Below are 22,760 nucleotides of genomic sequence, written 5' to 3' on the forward strand. Positions count from 1 at the left end.
ATTATTCTGTGTCCCTGAGTATGCTGGGTCATATGTTGTATCCGAAAGCAATTTGTCTGCATTAGAAACATATAATTTTTTACCTCCCTGAAAGCAAATAGTACCAGTAGCAGGATTACATTTATTATGCTGCAGCTAATGAGATTTGGAAGTGCTTAATGTGAAAGTGTGGCATCATATATATTTCACTTAATTTGAAAAATATGTAAGGAAAAGGGGTGAAACTATTTACTGATGAAAACCAAAACCATCCCCTTTACTACCAGAATGAGGACACCAACCAAGAGAAAAGCAATTTAGACACCTACTGTGCAAAACACCACTGAAAGTTATCATGGCAAAACTTAAACCACAGAAACTGGAGACTTTTGAACTCGGAGGCTGGCAAGAGGAAGTACTAAACAACCACCCTGTAAAGTCTGTTGGGTTTATATCCCTGTCTAAAAGAAGATTTATGCCTTTGCACTTCCCTTCATGTTGTGCATCATGAGCAGAATTTTGTTTCTTTGTCTGACAGTGCTTAAGGCATTTGTACAATGCCCTTAAAAGCATACTTTAACTTCTGGTCACCCTGAAGTTGTCAGGCACTTGGACTAGATGATTAGGGGTATCTTCCAACTAAAAATATTCTGTTCCATTCTAAATACACTGTCAAGTCCTGTCCATAAAAAGGACATGATCTTTAGAAACAGTTTTCTCAGTTATGCTGGGGACTCAACATCCACACCAGCCACTCTTACATTCATATATTTGCTTGCTTGTTTGGTTTTAATTTTATTGGGGTTTTTTGTGTGTTTTTATTATTTATTAGCCCTATTAAGACTTCATGGACTGAATTAAGTGTGCTAGAGATGCCTCCAGAGTGCATCTTCCACCTTTATTTTTAATATGGAAGGTTCCCAAATCATGTGCTTTGAAACAATTTCAGAGAGAAAACCAAAACACAGAAAATGGAGATGATCAGGCTGTTTTTCTCAAAAGGACCCTTCTAGCCAAACTAGAGAAGTTATAGGTACAACCCATCTAATTTGGCTTATTTTTAGAACTAATGCAGTGTTTCTTGTTTTTACTGTCACTTTTCCCCTTCATGAATAGATTTGACACTTTTGATTCAAAGTAATACAGCAGTTAATCCCCTACTATCCCCCAAAATTGTGACAAAAACATTTGTTTGTTTCCTTGAGATAGGGAAAAGGAATATACAGCTTTAATACATGCTCATTTTCTATTCCCCTAATCTTTTTATTTATAATGAGGTCAAAGTGAAGCAAAAATGGCTCCACTTTTCAGCAGGTATGCAGCTTTCCCCAGTTTTATCTCAATGTTTTTGTCTTCTTTTCCTCCTTTCTTTTTCCTTATAGAAAACTAGTATAATTTTACTACAATACCCCTCTCCTAAGAGATGTGTCTTTTTGTATGCATACAAGCCCCTAAATCTTCCTTTTTTAATCCCCTTAATCTATTGCAAGTCTACCTTATTTAGTGGAACTCAGAAGTCTTTCTGAGGGAGGCGTGCATGCTGGAATATTGCCTTTATATGCTAATTAATTGAATATGATAATGAGGACATGATGACAAAGTCAAAGCAGAAGCAGAAAACAAGTAATCTGTCTATTTCTTAGCAAGCAAACTGGCTTAGTAGAAGCTAGCCAGAGTAGCTTGCTAAGAAGCTGCATATTTATATTTGGAGCTAAGAAGCTCCAAATACCTGCAAATTTAGTTTTCTACATGTGAGTTGAGTTTGAGAGTGCCAGTCCCATGGGAAAATCCCAGGAGCTAACACTGTGTATGGCTGATTTTCTGCAATAAACCTGGTACACTTACCTGTAGGAAGGGTATTTCTTATGGAGGAGTTGTCAGGACAGGCTCTGCTGTGTAGGACTTTATTCTGTGAGCTCTAGAATGAGATCCCACCCTGCCAAGAGTTAGAGGATGTGTACCACCCAACCTGAAGTGCTCAGAAGGATCCCAGTACTGCCAGGGGTATGTGTCCCAATCACCTCTGCTTTCCTCTTCCTAAATACAGCAATGTGTATCACTGCTGAACGTGACCAAAGGACAGTCTAGGTAGTTGCCAAATAACCCAGCCCAGGGAAGGAAGCAGTCTTGAAACGCTCACAAGGCATTTGCAAGGTTTGTATGAGCTGTAGACTGGAGAATCCTCATATAATAGTAGTAGTAACTCATGTACTTTTCTTAAAGTAAATCCAATTTTTGCGCCATTGCGACACTGTTGCTCTCCTGAACTATTTTATGTTTTGGGAACTTTGGAACTGGAAAATCTTACCAGACAGGAAATTTCTACAAAAAGAAGAGCACAAAGATAAATTTTATTCCCCTTTCTAATTTCTACATTTTGTTTACATCCTATGCTGTGTTAATCCTATTCTCCCAGCGGCTCACCAGCATGTTTAGCTTGATAAGAAAATGTCCTGCTTTCTGATTCAATTTTCTCCTCCACTTGCTGTTGTGTACCACTTTACTTTTAGTCCCCTTTTTCTTCTATCATCCACTCCAGAAATATTTCCTTTACACTCATAAATCATAGCTACTGAAACACTTTGGGATGAAAGGTGTCTGCATCACATATTTGCAAAGGACATTCTTATGCCTGTAGAATGCATGTACTGCCTGGAAGAGGCACATGGAGCTGTCATTGCCTTGATTTGATTTGTTCTTGTGCTTCAGTTTTTCAGTAAAAATATAAACTGTATATTTTAGGCAGTCTCAGTTGTACAATTTCATAAACAAAAGGCTTGGTGTTGAAGCTTTAAACCTAACAAAGCTCTTAATCGGGCTACATATCTGTCATTTTATTCCTTTTTCATATATGCTAATTACAAAAAAAACCAGTTCCTATTTTTGTCTATACCTCAAACTGTTCTTTGGTAAATATGAGCTTTATAGACCCCTCTTTATGCACATAAATATTATTTATATCTCAGGCTATTTACTGTAGGAAAATGGATGTTGTCTCACCTCTGTGGAATTTGTATGAAATGAAAGAAATAACATTTTTAGGATGTTGGCTTTTTCTCTAGCAAATAACCTCAACGGGGTTTTGTGGTACAAATGACCCTTAAAATTTAACATTTTTGAAATGAGAAAATTACCCCTTAGTAATAATGTGACATGACTCAGGCAGCTTGATGTTGTCTGTCAAAATCTACCATCAGCAGAAAGATTTGAAAGAACTTGAGATGATAGGAAGAAAAAAACCACTTGCCTTATTTTCTTCCACTCATAATTCTATGTGGGTAAGCAATTAAAAAATGAAAGGAATTGTATACTCACATAGTTTTAAAATTCAGGCATTTTTTATACTCTCATGTGAACACTTCTAATTTCATTGAAGATAGCCAAATTACAGTCATGTAAGTTGAGAATACTCTTGCCTTGTGCTATAAACATTAATTTGGTAAATAAAGCATGAGACTATATGCAGTCAGAAATAGAGGATGTAAAAATTTTGCAGTTAGGAATTTATTTTCAGCAGATGAAATTTGGCAGGAGTTCTCTTAAACCATTTTCAGTGAAGATTTCTTGACGTTATTCCTGGCTTTTACACACATTCACTAAAATATCTGCAAGCTGTTCCAATTTTTTTACTTTTTTTTTGTGATCATGGATACTGAGTTGAATTCCTTAATGCCTCATCTTTGGACTTCTAGAAGGAACATCCCAAGAGGTTTTGCAGAATGGACAGAAACAGAAAGGGGAGGGTGTGTGGATTGTGTGTGCACCTAGATAGATGGGTTAGAGTAACATCTAGAGAAATTAATGTGACAAAGCAGACCAGTAAATAAAGGAGAAAAATTAAGGGTAACTTTTGAGAGGTGTGGAGCTGGAGAATGGAAGGGAAAATGAGCAAGCAGAAAGCAGATACAATGAGCACTGCTGTATAGAAACCACTCCTTTTGTTAGGAGTTGGCTATTTCCCTTTGAAGCTGGTGTAGAACATTTTAGGTTCTAATAACTGTAAATATCATTACAACTAATGTTGCAACTAAAATATTACAGCTCCCCTTGTAGCACTTCTCCGTGAGGTGGACTGTCTTTAGAATTATGGTATTAAGCATTTGCAAATAGCTATCTGGTATCAAGCCTAAATAAATAACTATATGAACATGCCCCCAAGCTTAAGAAGAATTTAATTAAGATTTTTTTCAGAACTTTCTTTATAGTTGGAAAAGACTCTAGAGTATTCTCCTAGGGTTGCATTCATTCACTTTCTTCATGTTTGAGGAGCCAGCCATCACAAGCCAAAAAATCTACACCCAGACCACAAAATCAATCTTGTTTGTAACACAGTTTGTCAGAGGAAGCATGTTTCACTGGGAGCAGAATCTCTAAATGTTAAATATAATAATTTTTTCCAACTTTGTCTTCCTCACTGACTTCTGTGTACAACTAAAATCTAACCCCATTTACTTGCTAGAAGGTACTGACTTCTCTGATGCCTTGTGAAGGCTGACCTAGAACAGGAGCTGGACAGAGATAAAGAATCAAGTAGGTATTTATTAGAAGGCCTCAGTGGATACACCTTGGGCAGCACAAGAGCCCAGCCCGGGCTACATCCAAGTTAAACTCAAAATGGTCACAAAATGGACAACAGGTCACGAGGTCTCTCACTTTTATAAGTTCTGGTCTATTAGCATAGGAGTTAATACTCCAGTTACAGCATCAGATTATGAAATTCCATCCTTGGTTTTTCTCTCTTCAGTCCACCTTGTTTATGCTCCTGGGCCTGAAATTTGGGTGATTGTCCTTGGTCCCCAGCTAGAGAAGGAATTGTTTTGTCTAGCTGCTCTGTGAGGAGATCTTACCAACACTTAATATGAATCTCTGAACTACACACTAATGCAGCACAGAATCTGAAAAATAGGAAAGCTAAAACTTAAGGTATCGTTTCCCCATCCTTTTTCTTCTTGCCATCTTCATGCCAAGCAGCTGGCAGTCCCTTAATGGGACACATGCTCAGTTTGGGGTCCTCAGTTCACTCCAGGATATGACTGTCCCTTTGTATTTAGCTCTAAAAGGTTTTTTTTCCATTGCCTGCTCATTTTAAAAAGCCACTGAAGCAAGTTGGCTATGCCCAGCTGCCAGACACACACTTGGCTGTTGTCAGTCCCCTTCCTCAAGGACATAGGGATGGAAAATAAGATGTCAAAGCTCAAGGGCTGATTCTCAAACTGTTCCCCTCAACACCGGACAGGTTCTGCCCTCCCTTACCTTGACAAGGTTTTGATACTGGCATGCACTTTATGGCCTCAAGAGAAGGATTTCAGTAAGACAATTATATTTCTTAAATATGCTCTATTTTATGGAGTAGCAGCATTGTATGAATTGCTTTAAAAGGATTACTGGGACTTTTTAGAGGTAAGATTATAAACTGTTCTTTCCCCTTCAAGAGTCAGGGAGTGATTTGCAAATATGAAGCACATTCAGAATAAATAGACGTGGAAGTTAAAAAGAATTTCTAACTACAAGAAAAAAGCACACAGTCCCAGCCACTTTAACACTGATGGCTTGCAAGGAGTGACACAGCCTTTCATTAAAGGGCCTATTTTATCTGCCTGGATATCTGTAGCAACCTGCACAAGACACTCAAATCCACTCATTCTAGGAAGTTGTGCATTTTCTGAGGTCAAAATAAAACCAATCTAGGTGAACAGAAATGATAGGTATTCTTCTTTGGGGAAACAGTAGAAGTATTTTCTTTTATTCAATCTCCTTACTTTACCAGGTAGACAGGACTTCTATACACCTGCTCATCTATAAAGTGTGTATATGTGTGTGTGTATATATGTTTGTGCTACAATTTCTTGGATTTTGAATGCCTGGGAGAGGCTGTGTAGTATGAAGATTTGGTGCCCACTTGCTGTAAGCCACACTGCAGAAATCTGTGTATAAATTGATAATGTTTTTTTACCAGCATGCAGGTATTTATTAATAATTTGTTAATAACCACATATCAACTACACATCTCTCCTCCTTTTTTCCCCTTTAAATGGAAGCTTTCTCCAAAGCCTGTATCTGAGCTCTTTAATATCAAAACCTCTGTGTCTGAGCCCTGATCGCATTTTATCTCTCTACCCAAGTCCAAAGCTCAGGTATGATTTAATTCTGAAAAGAATGGTAGTTCTTTGAGAGAGGGAGGTATGAGTGAACCCTCACTATCTCATCTAATCTTGTTATGCACGCACCACTGGTATCTGAGATACTTTCTCAGGAGGCTGGAGGGAAGGCAGACATGGCCCAGGTGCTTAGGACAAGGGGACAGACAGAGGTAAGGACATCTCAGGAGCAATCACTGCCTGCTATGGTGTATTTTATGCATGTAGGTGCATAGGAGTTTGTGAGGTCAACATCAACAATAACTAAAATTCACTGTTGTACAGATAGCTCACATTTCTCTCTTCTCTACTTCCACGTTCAAAGTTGAACTGTAAGTGGGGCGCAGCCATAAGACTCTAATAATCTGGTTATCATTTGAAATGCTTTGAACTTTGAATTTCAAGATGCTTGGGAGTCTGAAACTGCAACTGCAAGAAACTCTGGCACCATATTTTAGCACATTATGAATTTCACAGACACTATTTTATTTTTCTTCTTCTCATAGGCAGTCTTAAAATAAGAGGATTTTTTTATTTAATAGAAAAAAAGAAAGAATGTATTTATAAATAAAAAGTAAACAAATAATCTGTAAAAAAAAATATACCAGCATGTGTTTAATTTAGTTTTTTTTCATTTTCTTTTTTTTTTTTTTAGAGTAAGCTAAGCTTCAAGTTATGTGGGACATGTATTTTAAGAACAAAATCAACTGTAAGGTAAAGCTGAATAATCTTGCAACCACAGTTTGGCTGTCAACACAAGTTTGATTCTCAAACGTTGCTGTGCAAAGAACTTTCAAAAACAGCTTTAGGTTGGCCCCTAAACTACCGAGCTTTATAGGCAAATGAAAAAAATAAAAGTATATGGAAGCTGTGTAAGTCTGTTTGGCATGTAATGCTGTCCCTGGATTGTGATAAACACACACCTTATCATTAAAGGTGTGTGTTTAGTTTCCTGGCCAAAATTTTTGTTTCTTTCATTCCACAACTGAATTCCATCCATCCTTACCAAGCTCTATTAACTGAATTAATTTTGAGTGTTCTTGCAACGATCTCTCTTGCTTTTTCTACACTTTGTTAGCTGCATCTTACCTTTTAACATACTATAATCTTTTTCAGGAGTTGTGTGGTTCAAGAATTAATCAAAAAAAACCACACCTCTGCTGATATACAGGAAGGGAGGAGGAAAGCAATGCAATTGCAGTAACTTTTTTTTCCGTGCTATGAAAATGGAGGAGAAAGACAACTTCTCTGGGAAGGCACTTCCTCTTGCTCACTCGCATAATCAGTAAGAAACTACACAGATCAGCATTGGCTCCAGGGTGATCTTCCTGAAAATTCAAACTTTGTAGCATGAACTAAAGATAGTGATCTGGTTTTATACACAGTAGAATAGATGCTGGGTGTGCAGTTGTTGGGAGGCAATAGAAATGCTGTGAAAACCAACATGTGGCAGAAGTAGCCTGGGAGGAGAAACGACAACTTTATGTGCAACAGCTTTTGTCTCTCTCCTCATTTCCACGTGCCAGGCACAGCTGCCATCCAGAGCTGCATGTGCCAGGTGCCAAGGAATGTGTTCCCCTCTCCCATGAGAGTTTTGCCCCCTTGCATCCCCTGGTGTTCTCTGACCTGTTGCAGGTGTGTTCCTGTCATGTAGTGTTGCTGAAGGGAATGGTTTCATAGCAGTTGGACAATACCATTCCTTTTGAGTGATGCCATCCCTGCTGCAGCAGGTGTTGTAGATTTTTGGGGGGGAAAAAAATCACACTAAACCCCCAAATACAAAAAGGCAATTCAAATAAATGACCAAGTTAATATTTTTCATACAGTGGGAGGTATATTTTTTGGCACTCATAGAAAGGTTGGGATTTTCAGCATTGTTAGTGGTGGTAATTGAAGCTGTTATGTTTGAGTGCTCTATCTCCCTAATTTCAGTATGGTATTTCTACAGCCATATTGTATTGGTGCATGCAGGGTGTGAAAATGGGAATAAAACTATACTGCCCTGAAGTTAAAAAGCTAAAATTAAAGCAAATCAAGACCAAAGCAGTCTCTTCCATGCAGCTCTGAATGGAGATAATGTCATTGAAAATGAACCTGCTGCCACTAATATGATGCAGCAGCTTTTTTACAGGCAAGTCGCTTCAGAAATTACAATGGTGCTTAAAATTGCAAATCTAGTGACTGTTTAGATGCCCAAGGATATCTCACACCTCCACCTGCTGCTGCAGAAGAGCAGGAAATCAGGCTCTGTGTTGTACTGTCTTGTATCCACTTGGGCATTTAAAACAGCACCTGATGCTTGTGTTTAGTGCATGAATCACTCCCTTGATATAAGACTCAGTGTTGTGTTTCTAGTTCCAAATCAATAATACAACAATTTATTTACCATGTTTTGCCCTCAGCTCTTTTTTTCAGCTGGGGAATCTTTTATGTTTTATTATTGTCTTTACAAGTTGTATGTAGTAATTGTAAAAAGGAGAAGGTGGTATAGTCCCCCCTTATGTTTTTACTTTTATTGGGGAAAAAAATAAAATTAAATGATATCTGATGGTAAGAACAGGTAGTTGGACAATGCTACTCATTAAACAGACCTGACTCTGTTAAATTTCTGAGGCAGATGTTCAATGAGTCTCTTTCATTTGGTTTATGCATCTGATGGTGAACATTTACATATAAATGAATCTCCAACATAATTAAAATGAAATTTATTGTTGGTAGCAGCATGGCATAGTAGATTTTGGTAGATGATTTAAATTAAGAAGGCTAAGTTAAACAGCAAGCCTCAAAGCTGAATGAATTTTTATAACCTTTTTCCCAGTGACTCCTGCCCCTTCTAACATTTTTTGGGAGCTTTTTAAAATGAACCTATTGTTCCCCCCTCTACATTTCTCCTTTTGCTTCTTCCCCATATGTGCTCTTCCACTGGTACTTCTGTGCTGAAATATTTCTGAGGTTCTGTGGCAGTTTGTTCAGGGGTGCTAATGATGATAAGAGGATCATGAACTTTATTTCCTATGGCCAGTGTTATCTAGTTGTGCTCCTTACAAATACCTTGTAAAGTGTAACTTAACTATGTCTGTCAGATAGTCTTTTATAATATACCTTGCTGAGTTTTTATAGTGGAATCATCAATTGCTAAAGACAATTAGAATGTTTGAAGAAAAATGTTATTTCTTTAGCCTTAAAAACAGCACAGTGGGTTCTAGAACTTGGTGACTGTTTCTAGCATGTGAGGACTATGACAATTTTTTTTTTGTACCTTTACATATTTCTCTCTTTCTTGCAAGGGGATTAACATTCCTTTAAACACAGCCTGCAGGAAATTTATCATTGGCTTTGAAAATCCTGATAAATTTCTGGTTTGAAATTAGTATTTGTATTTCTTTGAGTCTTAAGTACACTAAGCCTCTACAGGGTGAGATCTGCATGCAAGCTTTGTAAAGAATAACAGTTGACTTCCTCACAGGTCCTGCATTCAGAATATTTAGTGTGCCACAATGCTTTAAACACATATATGGTATTTTAAAAAGAAAACATCAAATCTGCATATGGCTGGATTTTTTTCCACAAAAAAGAAAAGAAGATGGAGACAGTGGAAACATCTTGTGATCCTTCAAATTGCATGTACAACTAAACACTAATTTTACTGGAGAACACTCACTTTCCTGTAGAAGCATAGATGCAAGAAGGATATTTTAATGTACTGGCATTCAGGAAATATGAAATCTTAGTAAGTATACTGCAACCCTGTCACAACTATATTAATTATGTTTTTGAAAATTCTTTAATATGTTTAAATGTATATTATACTTAGCATGTTTTTTTAAATTTTTGTCCGTCACGGAGAAAGTATCCTAATCACTGACTTTCTAAGGAATAAGTAATATATTTGTTAATCCTAGATATTCCTTATTATATTTTTTTTTTATTTTAATCTCTGTACTTCATGTTTCTCTGATTTACTTGCAAGTATCTTGGACCAAGGTGCAATAAGTTCCAAGATGGTCTTCTCTTGGGCTTCACAGTCTTTGCTTTTGGAAGAAAATCTACTTACTTTGTCCTGGCAAATATTTGCTAATAATGGAACTGTGACCATACAGCTTACAATTTCTGTCATCTGGCAGGGGAACTGTTTGAGGAAAAGTAATTAAAACATCCCTGCCCACTAACTGCTTATAAATGTAAATAGTGTCACAGTGGATTGTTTCTATAAAGTTGCCACCTCTATTAAGCGTCAACTTTAAATTATTGCTAAGATGAACAGAACATACAGAGCATCACTAGATATTCATTGATACATACAAAGCTGGGCTGCACCTCTGTTATATTGCACAAGATACAACTGGACTTTTAATGACTTGGAGAGACCTATATAGGACTTTGAGTCTTGTTTCAGTCTTACACTGAAAGATAAGAAAAGTATCTATGGACTGAGTGACTGATTTTCAGGAAGTGTTACTGGGAGGTGCAGTCAGTGTGGTTTTATTGATCCACTTGTCTGCTCCCCTCTCCTGATTCCATTTTATGGTCCCATAATTCACACACAAGAGGATAGTTTTCAGTTAAAACTCCTTTCTTGAACACCAAGAAAAAAGTGTTTTAAAATCTTTGTGCAGAGAAATTGATGAGAGATGAAGGGAAGGGAGGAGAAGAAATTGACTGAGAGTTCCTACATTAGAGTATTTTTGCAGAATCCAATTAATGTTTGTTAGTAGTGCTAGTATTTATTACTGATATAGGGGTCTTTGCTTTGGGATATATATTCTCTAAATACCAAAAGCAGAAAATACATTATAAGTAGAGAAGACATGAAGAAAGTGGGAAAGAAAAGAAGAAAAGGGATCTAAGGTAACCTAACAGTAAATGAACATTTAAAATGTAAAGCCAGAACTAAAGTCAAGCCAGAGAATCACAGAATGGGTCAGGTTGGAAGGGACTTTAGTGGATCATCTGACCCAACCTCCCTGCTCAGGCAGGGCCATCCCAGAGCACAGGGCACAGGATTGTGTCCAGGTGGTTCTGGAAAATCTCCTGCGAGGGAGGCTGCTTACCTTGTCTGACCAACCTGTCCAGCATTTAGTCAATGAACAGGAAAGAAGTTCTGCCTCATGCTCATTGTGAAATTTCTGGGCTTTCTCCTCTTGCCCTGTTGCTGGGTACCGCTAAGCAGAGCCTGGCTGCATCCTCTTGACAACCTCCAGTCAGACATTGGAAGACATCGATGAGGTTCCCTCTCAGGTGTCTCTTCTTCAGGCTGAACAGCCCAGCTCCTCAGCCTCTCATCCCATGAGTGGTCCTCCAGCCCCTCAATCAACTTTGTTGCCCTCCACTGGATCTGCTCCAGGAGCTCCATGTCTCTCTTTGACTGAGAAACCCAAAACTGGACACAGCACTCCAGATGTGGCCACACCACGCCAGGGCTGAGCAGAGGGGCAGGACCATCTCCCTTGTCCTGTTGGCAATGCTCTTCGTGATTCATCCCAGGATACCTTTGGTCCTTCTTTGTCCTCAGCTTGGTGTCCACCAGCACCCTGCATTTTCCTTTGAGTTTCAGAAAGTTCCTCTCTGCCTGTGACTCCAACCTGTCACAGCCCTTCTGAGGGGCTGCACAGCCCTCTGGGGTATCAGCCACTCCTCCCAGCCTTGAGCCTTCCAACTCCCTGTGTCTTCAATCGCAAATCATTTCTCTGTCATTTCTATCTGAAATCCCTGTCTTAACTCCTTATGAGTTATCACTGTTCAGAAGGAAAAAAAAATTGTTTTAAACTTTATCATTCAACTAGATATGTGAAGAAAAAAAAAGGTTGTGAGAGAAGTATAAATAGTTAACTTGGGAGTATCTCTGATAGAAAAATACAATAAACTAACAGTCTGATTTTTTTTTAACATACAATATATACATCAAACATTTTTTGCACAAATAGGCAGCAGAGATATAGGTAATGCACTTAATGAAACAATAGGGACTAACTTAAAAATAAGAAAAATTAATATGACACTGTGAGGACTTCCCCTCCCCAAGAGAAACATGCTGAAAAATTAAGGAAATTCTCATTTATCACTTCCCACATTTAATTGCTGTGGAAATGGAGATACAATAATCCTGAAATAACTAAAAGAAGCATAAAAATATTTTAAGTAATGTAATAAATTAACAGTTATGAGAAAAAAGAATGAAATATAGTCTGTATCAACATATAAGAACCTAATTAAAAATCCCCTTAAAACTCACAGGAAAATTTACTAATGATGAAATCCAGCAAAGCTTTTCCAGACCAGTGTGGCAGTGGGTCTGCTTTCCTGAAAAGCAAGATACTGACAAGTGACAAAGGTATTTTATCTGTAATACTTTGCCCCTGAGGCTTCAAAGTGTGGAAGATGCAGTTTATTGTCCCCTTACAATATCAGGAATATCAAAACAAAAATAGTAAGAGGTTTTCATTGTCGTGTTTGATGAAATAGGCTTTGGCATAGCATGCTACTTCAGCATTTATTATTTATGTGATTTTTATCGTGTCAGGCTTAATCTGCAGTATGGCTAATCTTTAATGGATTTAATGCTGCCTGTGAGGTGCTGAGAATGCTCTGTAAAAAGAAGAAAATATATTGCTGTTGTTACTTCCCTCAAGAATGATGTATCCATAGGATAGCATTTAAATATTCCAATGAATAAGGCTCAAGGAGGATGTTAAAATCAGGTTGAGGATGGTTGCTCCTATTGTCACTTGGATGCCCTGGACATCCAGTCAGACCAGATTAGGGATGAATTGAAATAATTTTTAATTGCCTTCTCTATCAGACCATGCTACAACTCAGCTTACAGAGAAAAGGTGCTGTTGCAGCCCACTGCAGGTTGGATGCGGAGATTTGTCCACATTGTTGCTCTGTAAATGACCTCAGAGAAGGAAGTGAGAAGCAAGTCTGTCTTTATGTTTTCCACCTGCCTGTTGAAAGTTTTGGGAAGGGGAGGCTGGGCTGGAAATTATTTGTCTTTCAGCCCCCTTTAGGTACTGGAAGATTGGCCTGGTGCCTTCTCGAGGCTGAGCAGCCCCAGCCTGTGTCTGTGGGAGAGATGCTCCAAAACCCTGATTTTGTCTGTGGCTCTCCTCTGGACTCGCTCCAGAAGGTCCACAGCCCTATATTGGATGCCCCAGAGCTGAATGCAGGTCTCTAAAACTCCTAATTTGCATGTGGTTTGGAATATATTCTGGCACTATATATTTTGCTCACAGGCAAGAGTTAAAATTAGCTATTGAAAGTTCATTATGTAAGTGTACTCAGAAGAAAGGAAAGTGAGTGTTTTATTTCTCTGTTTGGAAAATATCAGTACTTGTGCTAAGTAACAATTGTTAACCTAACTTCTGTAGATAACTATGTAGGATTTCCTTTTGAAAAATCCCATTTTTACATGGCTATTAACTGCATTGACTGTAATGGAGGTTTTGCCAGAAACAGTTGATTTTGCTGAAGCCAGATTTTGACATATTTGCCTCAGCTGCATAATTTTAACCATCAAGCTAACAATGCCAGCCTTTGCTAAGCCTCTACTCAAATAACCAGCAAATTCGCTTGAATAATTTTGTTTGCCTTGTTTTTCCTTTTTTTTTTAACTGAATACGTACTGGTGAAATCCAGGCTACTGGATGTCCTGAGGCTGTGCACAGCAGTCTTTGTGTGCAATTGGAATCATTGGAACCTCACAATTCAGGTAGATTTTGTTGGTGTTTTTGTTTGTTTGTTTTTTGCAGGTTTTGTTTTATATTTTTGGGGTTTATTTTTCCATGTTCTATTCTGCATTATACTTCAAGCTCCAGGAAGAACGATTGACTGTAACTTGTCCTCAATAGCTGTCTATCCATTGTGAGACTGAATTCTGTGAGGAAAAACCCAACACCTGAACAAAATATTTTTCATCCATTGAATTGCTATTTTTAAATAAGAAATAAGCAAAATCTCTGAGTTCTAATGAAGTGATAACAGATTCCCTTTATTTTAGATGTGAGAGAAGATAGACATAAAAAGAGGAGAATAGCTACCTGCCTGATGCTTTTTCTTCCTTTAGGGCAGAGGGATGCTGGGTTTAATGTCCATAGGAGCACAAGTATAACTTACAGAGTTTGTGTACCAGCTTTGTTCTGCATTTTTCATAAAGATAAATACCTCTATACCCTGGACTTGAAGCAAGGGAGAAGGAGAGAGGCATGATTTAAGATGATTATGAACAGCAAACTATCATTTAGAGAGCCATTATTCTAAGCCTTAGCCCTCAAGTGCCTCACTGGAGAGTGCAACTTATATAAAATTTGTCTGAATGACTTGGTTATTCCTATGACCCATTCTAAGACCACCAAGTAAACATCCATATATCTATAATATTGCTTTCTTTTTGTCATTTTGTTTTAAATCTGCTGCTTGTTATATTGAGTATGGTACTGCTACTAAGAAAGTTTTTAGCTGAAAAAAATATGTACAAACTAGACAGTCAAAGCCATATTTACTTCTGTGTATTTAACAAATCTTGGTGGCTTTTTCTTCCAACATGTTCATCATTCCTTGAACCCCTACAAACTTGAGTAGCCAAGTGTCCAATATCCATTGGGGGAGGAAAAAGGGTTTTGCAGCTCTGGAACATTTCAAACAGTGGAAAAAACCCAGCATCATCCTAATCCAATATTTGCTTGCTGATCTTTGGGTTTTAATGTGGCTTTCACTAGCTTTTTTTTTACTTTTAGCTCTTCCTCTTCTGACTCTTCTCACTGGAGAAACAGTGAACATTTAGTCCTTGGTCAGCCTGTGCTGTAGACCAGCTCTTAGAACTGTTATGTAGCAACCACATTTAATACCTCCAGCATCTGTTTCTGGATGGTGAATTGATCTGTTTTGCAAAAATCAACTTGTGCTTAAAGTAACTTTTGCTTAAGTGATTGGTGGATTTTATCCAGAAATGTAAATTTCAGAAATTTTGGAGCTACTGAAATCAGAGCAGAAATATTAATCTCATTAGAACCAGGATTCTTTAGAGAACTGTGTCTGTTTCTTAAAAGTGTAGAGGAAAGAATCAAAGTGTAGCAGGCTTTCCTTCAACACTGTCAGAGCTAGGGCAAGAAGACTCTAAACACAATATTTTTTCTTTTTGCATTTAGAAAGTAGCCAAAACAAGCTCTGCCTTTCACTTTCATGGCCATATTAACATAATGTAGGTGAATTAGCCCAAGTGATTGATCTAAGGAAGTGCTACACAACACAACCAGGAACTCAACTCTGCCTAATGAAGTGTCAATATGCCTCAAATAGTCCCTCCAATGATTTAAAGGAATGGTCAGATTTAGTCAAAGAAGACTCCAATGATTTATGGTATTGTATAAAGCTCTTAATCATTTAACTATAGGAGTGCTTCAAATCACTCATCATTTTTTCAGCCACTTATCCTGATGCATATACTAATGTCTAATTTGCTAATTAGAGGAGGAAGATTGCAGTGCTTTGACAGACAAGGCCAAAAATGGATTCTACCCATAAAAGAAGTCACAAAGGTAACAAAGACAATATGCAAAGGAGGAAATAAGGCGTAAATAAAGCAATCAGTTGCAAGACTGGAAATCTGCAGTTAGATAATTTACAGTAAAAGATTAAAATTAATGCAGAATCATGGTAAACGCATACAAAGCCAGAGGAAAATCCTAATAGGCTTCAAAAAGTCTTCATACTAGTTCCTTTCCACAGCAGTTCTAATAGGTTCACTTGTTAAACAATCTTCAAAAAATTGTCCTCATTATATAATCTGTTTTAAGAGGAAATACTAGGAATTCCTTACTCATTGCTTCAGAGTGATGTTAAAACAAAGGACAAGACATCATGAAAGACTACCAGAGGAACTGTTATTAGAGCAGGAATATAAAGAAAGAGAGAAAAGTGATGAAACATTTGAACAGCCTCTGTTTTGTAAGGAATCTGACAAATCAGAGATACAATTCATGTAATGGGGATCATGTGACTATGTTAATTTTGCATGAGTCCACAGGCTCTGACAGACATGCTTCTCTAAGTGCAGAAGGAGCCATAGCTTTGCATTTCTAATTTTCTTTTGTCACATGTCATATGATCAAACATAAACTTCATGGTTCTAGCGGCCCAGATAGAAATCATGGCTAAATTGCTGAGGAATTATGTGAAAATCAGAATGTAAAATTTGTTGTATTAACATTAGTATTTATCCTATGAGATTAGCTTCAAAATAAATTCAAAACACCATAATGTAAGAAAACTTAAATTACAACGAATTACAGTATAGATAGTATATCACATTAATTTTAATATGTTGAAATTGTAATCAGAAATAATTGGACTTTCAGTAGAAAAGTAAATGAAGTTGCTGAAGCAAAAGGAAATTAACATTGATTGCAAGTGGAATAAACTGTGCAGATTTGGAAGGTTCTGATTTATTGAGGTGGGAACTACTTCTAAGGCCATTAACATAAAGATTTAATTAATGTGTCATTATTTTTGCCAGATAGTGCAAGGAGTTAGAAGCCATTAAAAATATAATTTCATTTTGATAGGGAAAATCAATATGAAAATTGCACGAGAAGCAATCTCAGATTACCAGACTGGACATTAATAAACTTAGCTATTAAAAACCTTGAAGAAACAACAGAAGTTCCTAACAAGCATCGCAATTTCAAGCATGAAAAGCTGTTCTCTTTCACATTCTAATGAAATCTTTGTCTCTTGGAGAAAGTAACATGTCTAAGAAATATGTTTTTTACCTATTTGTGTTTTTCTGTGCTTCTCATTCTCTCAAATACCTGCCTTTTGAGCAGTATTCAAAATGCTCTGTGACTGCTACTTACATGTTTCATGCTCTTTCTGTGCTCTGCCTAGTAGGTAACATGATTCAGAGAGCATTAAATTAACTTAAAACATCTCTGCACAAAATGATACTGCCCTAAAAGCAACCCACTGCTTTTGTAGAAATGGCCATAGGTGGATGATGTATTGGGATAAATCTGTGCTACTTTACTACACCAGTACAGATTAATATTCTGAGAACTAGACAAGGATGAAAAAGTCTTACTGGATAAGGACTCTCAAATATAGGTTAATTCCTGACTTGAAAAAGTATTCTGTTTATGACTCAGTGAAAGGGGAATACTACCTGTGCTGATTGAAGACCTCAAGGATAAAATCCATTCATGATTTTGTAGCTCTCAAACTGTTTCTGAGGACTCTGTAAGCAGCTAGATAAATAGGAAGAGAAAGATTGATTTTTCTCTATTTATATTCTGTAGACACAAACATAAAAAAAATTCTTACCCTCTCTGCTTTCCCATTAGCTTGGAAATACCAGAGATTTTGCAAACTACACTCTTGCTTGCCTTGAGTGGAGAATTCTGTGTCACAAGGCTCCCATCCCCTGGTGAATTCTGAATGATCCTTTTATCATGTATGAATCCTTTAGAAGATAAACCAATCATTCTCTTTCTATTGTCTAACCCTTTCTACAGTAAGTGCTGTCTTTTAATTCACTCAATACTGAAAGAGAATGTGCAATATATGGTACTGAAACATTTTGAGACTGAGTTTGTAAATGAGATGTGAAGGGACTCCTCCTCGCTCCTGGTGCCTGTGCTCTGAGCACATCGGCAGTAGAACAGTGCAGCCTCTTTTCTTTCACCACTAGAAAGGGAGGAGTGGGGCTTTGTGGGTAAGAATTCAGAAATTGAAGCAGTCTGTCATGTTGTCCACTGGATTCCCCGGATGCCTAAGTGAGACATATTTGAAAACAAATTTCTTTGTCAGATGAAAAGAAATCCTGTCTTGAAGTGCTGCTGCTCTTGAAGGGAACTCTAAACTTCCAGAAGCTGTCATTTTGCAGTGTTCATTATCAGCCTCATTGCTATTCAACAGACAGTGTGGGACAGCAAAAGCAAAGCTGAGGCTCTGTAAGAGTAGGCAAGTCACTGCATTGTGCGCAGATCCTCTTTTCTGTGTATAACATTATCAGCACTGTAAAGAAAGCTGCTGAGTGTAACCATGTCATTGCAAATGCTGAGGCCTTTCAAGTGTATTTTATCAGATGGTCTCTGTCTCAGGGCACAAAGAGCATATGTTAGGATTACTGAAGATATTTCTTTTCATCCAAACAGTAAAAAAAAAAACACCCCCAAAATAGTAAAGCCACCAAATGAATGAAAGATATTCTCAACTTGCCAGCCAGAAAAAAAATTTTAGTTCTTTCTTCTCCATTCAATTTTTGTGTCTGTTTACCACAATGCTTAAGTTACTTAAACCCAGATATCTCCTGTTTTCTCTCGCTTTATTATTGTAGCCAAAACCAATATATATAGAAAGAAGTAGTTCAAATATAAATCCTGCAACTGGAACTCTCCTAAAGAGTATCAAAAATCTTCTGAGATGCGGTTTTTATTTATTTTAAAGTTTCATCTTTTCTTTCTGCACTGTAAAGCTGTGATTTCCCTATCCCCCTCCTTTAGCATAATAAAATCAGTGGTAAAATGGAAGAATAGTGGATTAAAACATAATAAACAACTTGATATTTATAGAATATATATATTTTTAAAATTCATAATTTAACCTTAATTGTTGGATTATTGCACTAGTTCCATAGAGTCTTATGGAAAAAAGCACTTTAGGTTCTACTATTAGGTTCAATATGGTAACAATCCACTATTGAGGCTCTTCTTTAAGAGTTTCATTAACGCATGCAGCTTAGAGGATGCAATTGGCTTCTGCTTCACAGTCAGTCAGAGCCAAGAAACAAAGGATTCTGAGATGGCCAGGGAATTGTTAGAATAACTTGACCTGGCTTTTGTGCCAGTGAAGTTCCAGATGTGTCCAGTGTTACAGAATGGCAACTGTCTGAGGTGCCCCTTTACTGACTGCTTTTACAGCGGAACCGAATGGGTTATGGGGATATTTCAGGTGGAATTTATGCCCTTACCCCAGAGTACAGCTGAGGTGGAGACACCAATATCTGAAGGTAATTGCTCAGCTACAGCAGCCAAATGCCACCGACATACCAAATTGTTGATTTATGTCACACAAAGGCAGCATGGAAAGCAAGCACCTGGGTCAAGTGTGCTTTTTCAATTTTTTTTCCTTTACTGTCTTCCTGTGTTCAGTCACAAGAAATGATACAGAGCCAGCCTGAAGAGTGGAACTGAATGTTTATGGGAAGATTGTCAATTTTAAAGCAGACTCAGGTGTAGATGTAATGGCCATATCAGAAAAGAAGTTTCACTCCCCTCACAGCTGAACCAACTGTGGCTCCTCCAAATAGTCCTAGAGGTACATAAACACAAAGAGGAAAGGCTATATCTTAATTTAATACTTAGGGTCACGAGACTTTACACTTATATTTTCCTTCATCAGGACATTTACTATTCTGTTGATGAAAAGAATGAAAGAAAAAATTCAAAAGGGTGCATTGGACTCCTCTGTTATGTACACATTGTCGTTGTTTATAACATTGAAACTATGAACTTAAAAAAATTTCCTTTCTCACACTTTTCAAATAGCTTCCAGTGTAACACAGTGTTGGACCAACTACACTCAGCATCTTGTATGATCAGACCCTGATGTGTCAGGAAACTTGAAATGTGTAACAGAGTTGTTTTGTGTTAGAAGCACAGTATCATCTGCTGTCACATTGTGAGGAAGAATGTAAAAACCCAGACATGTGAGAACCTCAAAAAACTCTTCAGAAGGTGGAAAAACCGTTTTATAACTTTCTAACTGTGGAATAAAAGATATTCTCTTGAATCAGAGGTAAGGATAGTCTAGCTACCTTCCTAACAAATCCTTGTCATTCTCTAGTAAGGCTGAGGCATGGCCATTGAGACATTCCTCAGTCTGTCCTAAGGATTTAATTGATTACAGAAGAGGTACTACAGTGACTTGGTGTTAGGCTGTTCTGCTCATCAAACCTGTCAGGACAGGTCTTGAAAGGTAAGGGTAGATAAAATTCTCAGTTGTTATCTGTTGTGACTAATGCATTCATTTAAAAAAAAAAAAAACCAGTATTTAAAAGTTTACCTAGGGTTCTTCATTTTTTAAAAAATGTAACTGTCTACAAGTTAAAAAACTAAAAGGTATGAAGCCACAGTAGGTTCTTTGTATTTATCTTATGCATAAGTTCAACTCTTTGCCACATGAAGAACATGAAGGTTTATCTTTTAACTCTCAAGCTTTTTCATATTCAGAGAATAAAGTGATCATCTGATTAATGCCTGTAACATCACATAACATGCATGTATGTTCCAGGACTTCAGACAATGTTGATTATTTCTTTCCTTTCATATTTGGAATATTAAACACTCAACTTCTTCCTAATGTTCCTTCAACTATAAACAATGCTATTTTTAATTAAAACAGCATATTAAGGATAAAACTGAGGGTGTAGAGATCAGATACGATTTCCCTTCTATAGTTATCTTCCAGGCATTATTACTAGGATTTTGTGAGGAAAGAATTAAATAGAAAGTAGGGTTTAGTTTTATTATAAATGTGAATCACATCATCAGGAGATAATACTATATTTTTTTTCTGAATTGACAATGAACATGATCACCTTAACAGGCTCCTTTTGATGCAGTATTTAAAATGATAAGTGAAGGATGTGTTAGGAATAAAATAGAACCACAGGTGGTGTTTTGGCTTCCCTGTCCCACACTTCAAATACTGAGAATAAATTAAGGGATAAAATATTCTACCTGAAGTTTGGAAAGACTTTATTAATTGCTAAAATATTTAATCTCCTGGTTTGAGTCTGAATTAGAAATCTCAAGTCAGAACTCAAATATTTCAAAACAGCAAGGTTTTAAGTTAAATGTTAACCATTGTTTAATCATGAGTTTGCTTCGAAGTAGCAATAATACCGAGACAGGCAGCAAAGTCTTTCAAATTCCAGCATAAATTAATAGATTTAATGAACCTTTTTCTCTGGTTTATTGAGGACACGTTTTCATTCTCAGGCTCAGGATTCCCTTTATGTTTGACACGTACACGGCTGCATCACTTGGAGAGCACAAGCGGGTGGGTGTTGATGGCGCAGCCGCGGCCTCGCCGCGGTGGGGAAGGTCTCAGGCCCAGGTCTCAAGACTCTGCTTGTTTGACAAAGCCACCTCCGTGGGCTCCTCCTGAAAGGCCTGAGCTAATTTTAAAAGTGAGACAAATGACAGGCAAGGGAGTGCGCTGCCCTCCCCTCTGGGCCATTGTGGCACAGATTCACGAGGAGAACAGGTGACTTTGCTGAGGCTGGGAGGAAAATATGTGGCAGTGCCGATCACTGGCATGAGAGCTGTGCAATGCTCAGCTGCAAAAGCGTCAGTGCTGTGTTTCTGTGGCCTTTGACTGCAGACTATCTGCCTGTCTCCTGTTAGGTCTGAAAGACTGGGATTCTTGCCTTCTGCAGGAATTAGTGTCAGCTGAGCTCAGAGCAGTGGCTGGCACTGCCTTCCACACGAACTGCCAGCACAGAGTGGAGATCTAACTGATCACCTCCTGAAAAAAACATGGTGATCAAAAAACCTGTACAACCCAAGTCCTGATTCAGAATTGCTTGTTTGGGAACTAAAGAGTTGACACTATGCCAGCAGTTTGACAAGACTAGGTCTCATTAAAGTGATTATTGTCATGTAATGATTAGGGTCAATTACATTTTCAGGCATTCTGAGGTGTCTAGCTGCTGCTTGGATATAGGAAAACTTGTATAAAGCTAAGCCTTGTTTAATGAAAAAGTCGAGTTCAAAGCAGCATGTAGAGGAATAAAAAGGGCATTTATGCAAGAGGCAGTAAATTAAAAGGGCTGAAAAGATGTGAAGATAGATGAAAATGAGCATGTGAGTTGCTTCTGAAAAAACATTAAGGTATGGTAGCATCTGTATCAATTGTAACAACATAATTTAGGTTTTCAAAATTCCATTCACATTTATTTTTATCTAGTTGTATTTCTTTTTCTAGTATGAAATATTGAAATTTTTTTTTGCCAACTGTTCCTGTAATAAGACATTTGCCATGGTATTACAAGATAATAATAGCTTTCTCTGACAATGTATCTCTCTCACTCACCGTGTTTTCTGGACGTTTTATTTGCCCTTTAATATTTTTGGCAGGTGGGTTGAGATCAGAATAGCAAGTCTGCATAATTCAAATGAGAAGGTCATGTCCTGCTTCCCCAGAGGGGAATCCCCAGAGGGATTGTCCAGCTTGAACTGCATAGAGATTTGAAATTTACAGGTCTCATTGAGTTGATGGAAGGACTAAAGGACTTGAACAATGCGTAGTCACTTCTTTTTCACCTGTCTTGTAAGGAAAACTTTAAAATATATGGTAACATAATGGTGTGGTACAATTAGGTATTTGTGTATAGGTGATGAATTAAGAGGGGAGGGAGAAAGTCAAGGCTTTGATCCTAAAGAAATAGGAATAACGTTGAAACAAAATGTTCCTGACTATTTAAATACATGTTATTAGCAGGGTAAAAAGTCAAAAAAATATTTACTTAATTTTTTGAGGAAGGAGGAGATGATGAGAAGCTGAGGAGTCAGCACAGTTGGATGGGTCAGATACAACAGCAACATCTGGCAGATACATCTACACTGAATGTAAGTTCATTGCTGAACT

The sequence above is a fragment of the Geospiza fortis genome, unplaced genomic scaffold (assembly GCF_000277835.1).
Source record: "Geospiza fortis unplaced genomic scaffold, GeoFor_1.0 scaffold72, whole genome shotgun sequence".
In the NCBI taxonomy this organism is placed as follows: Eukaryota; Metazoa; Chordata; class Aves; order Passeriformes; family Thraupidae; genus Geospiza; species Geospiza fortis.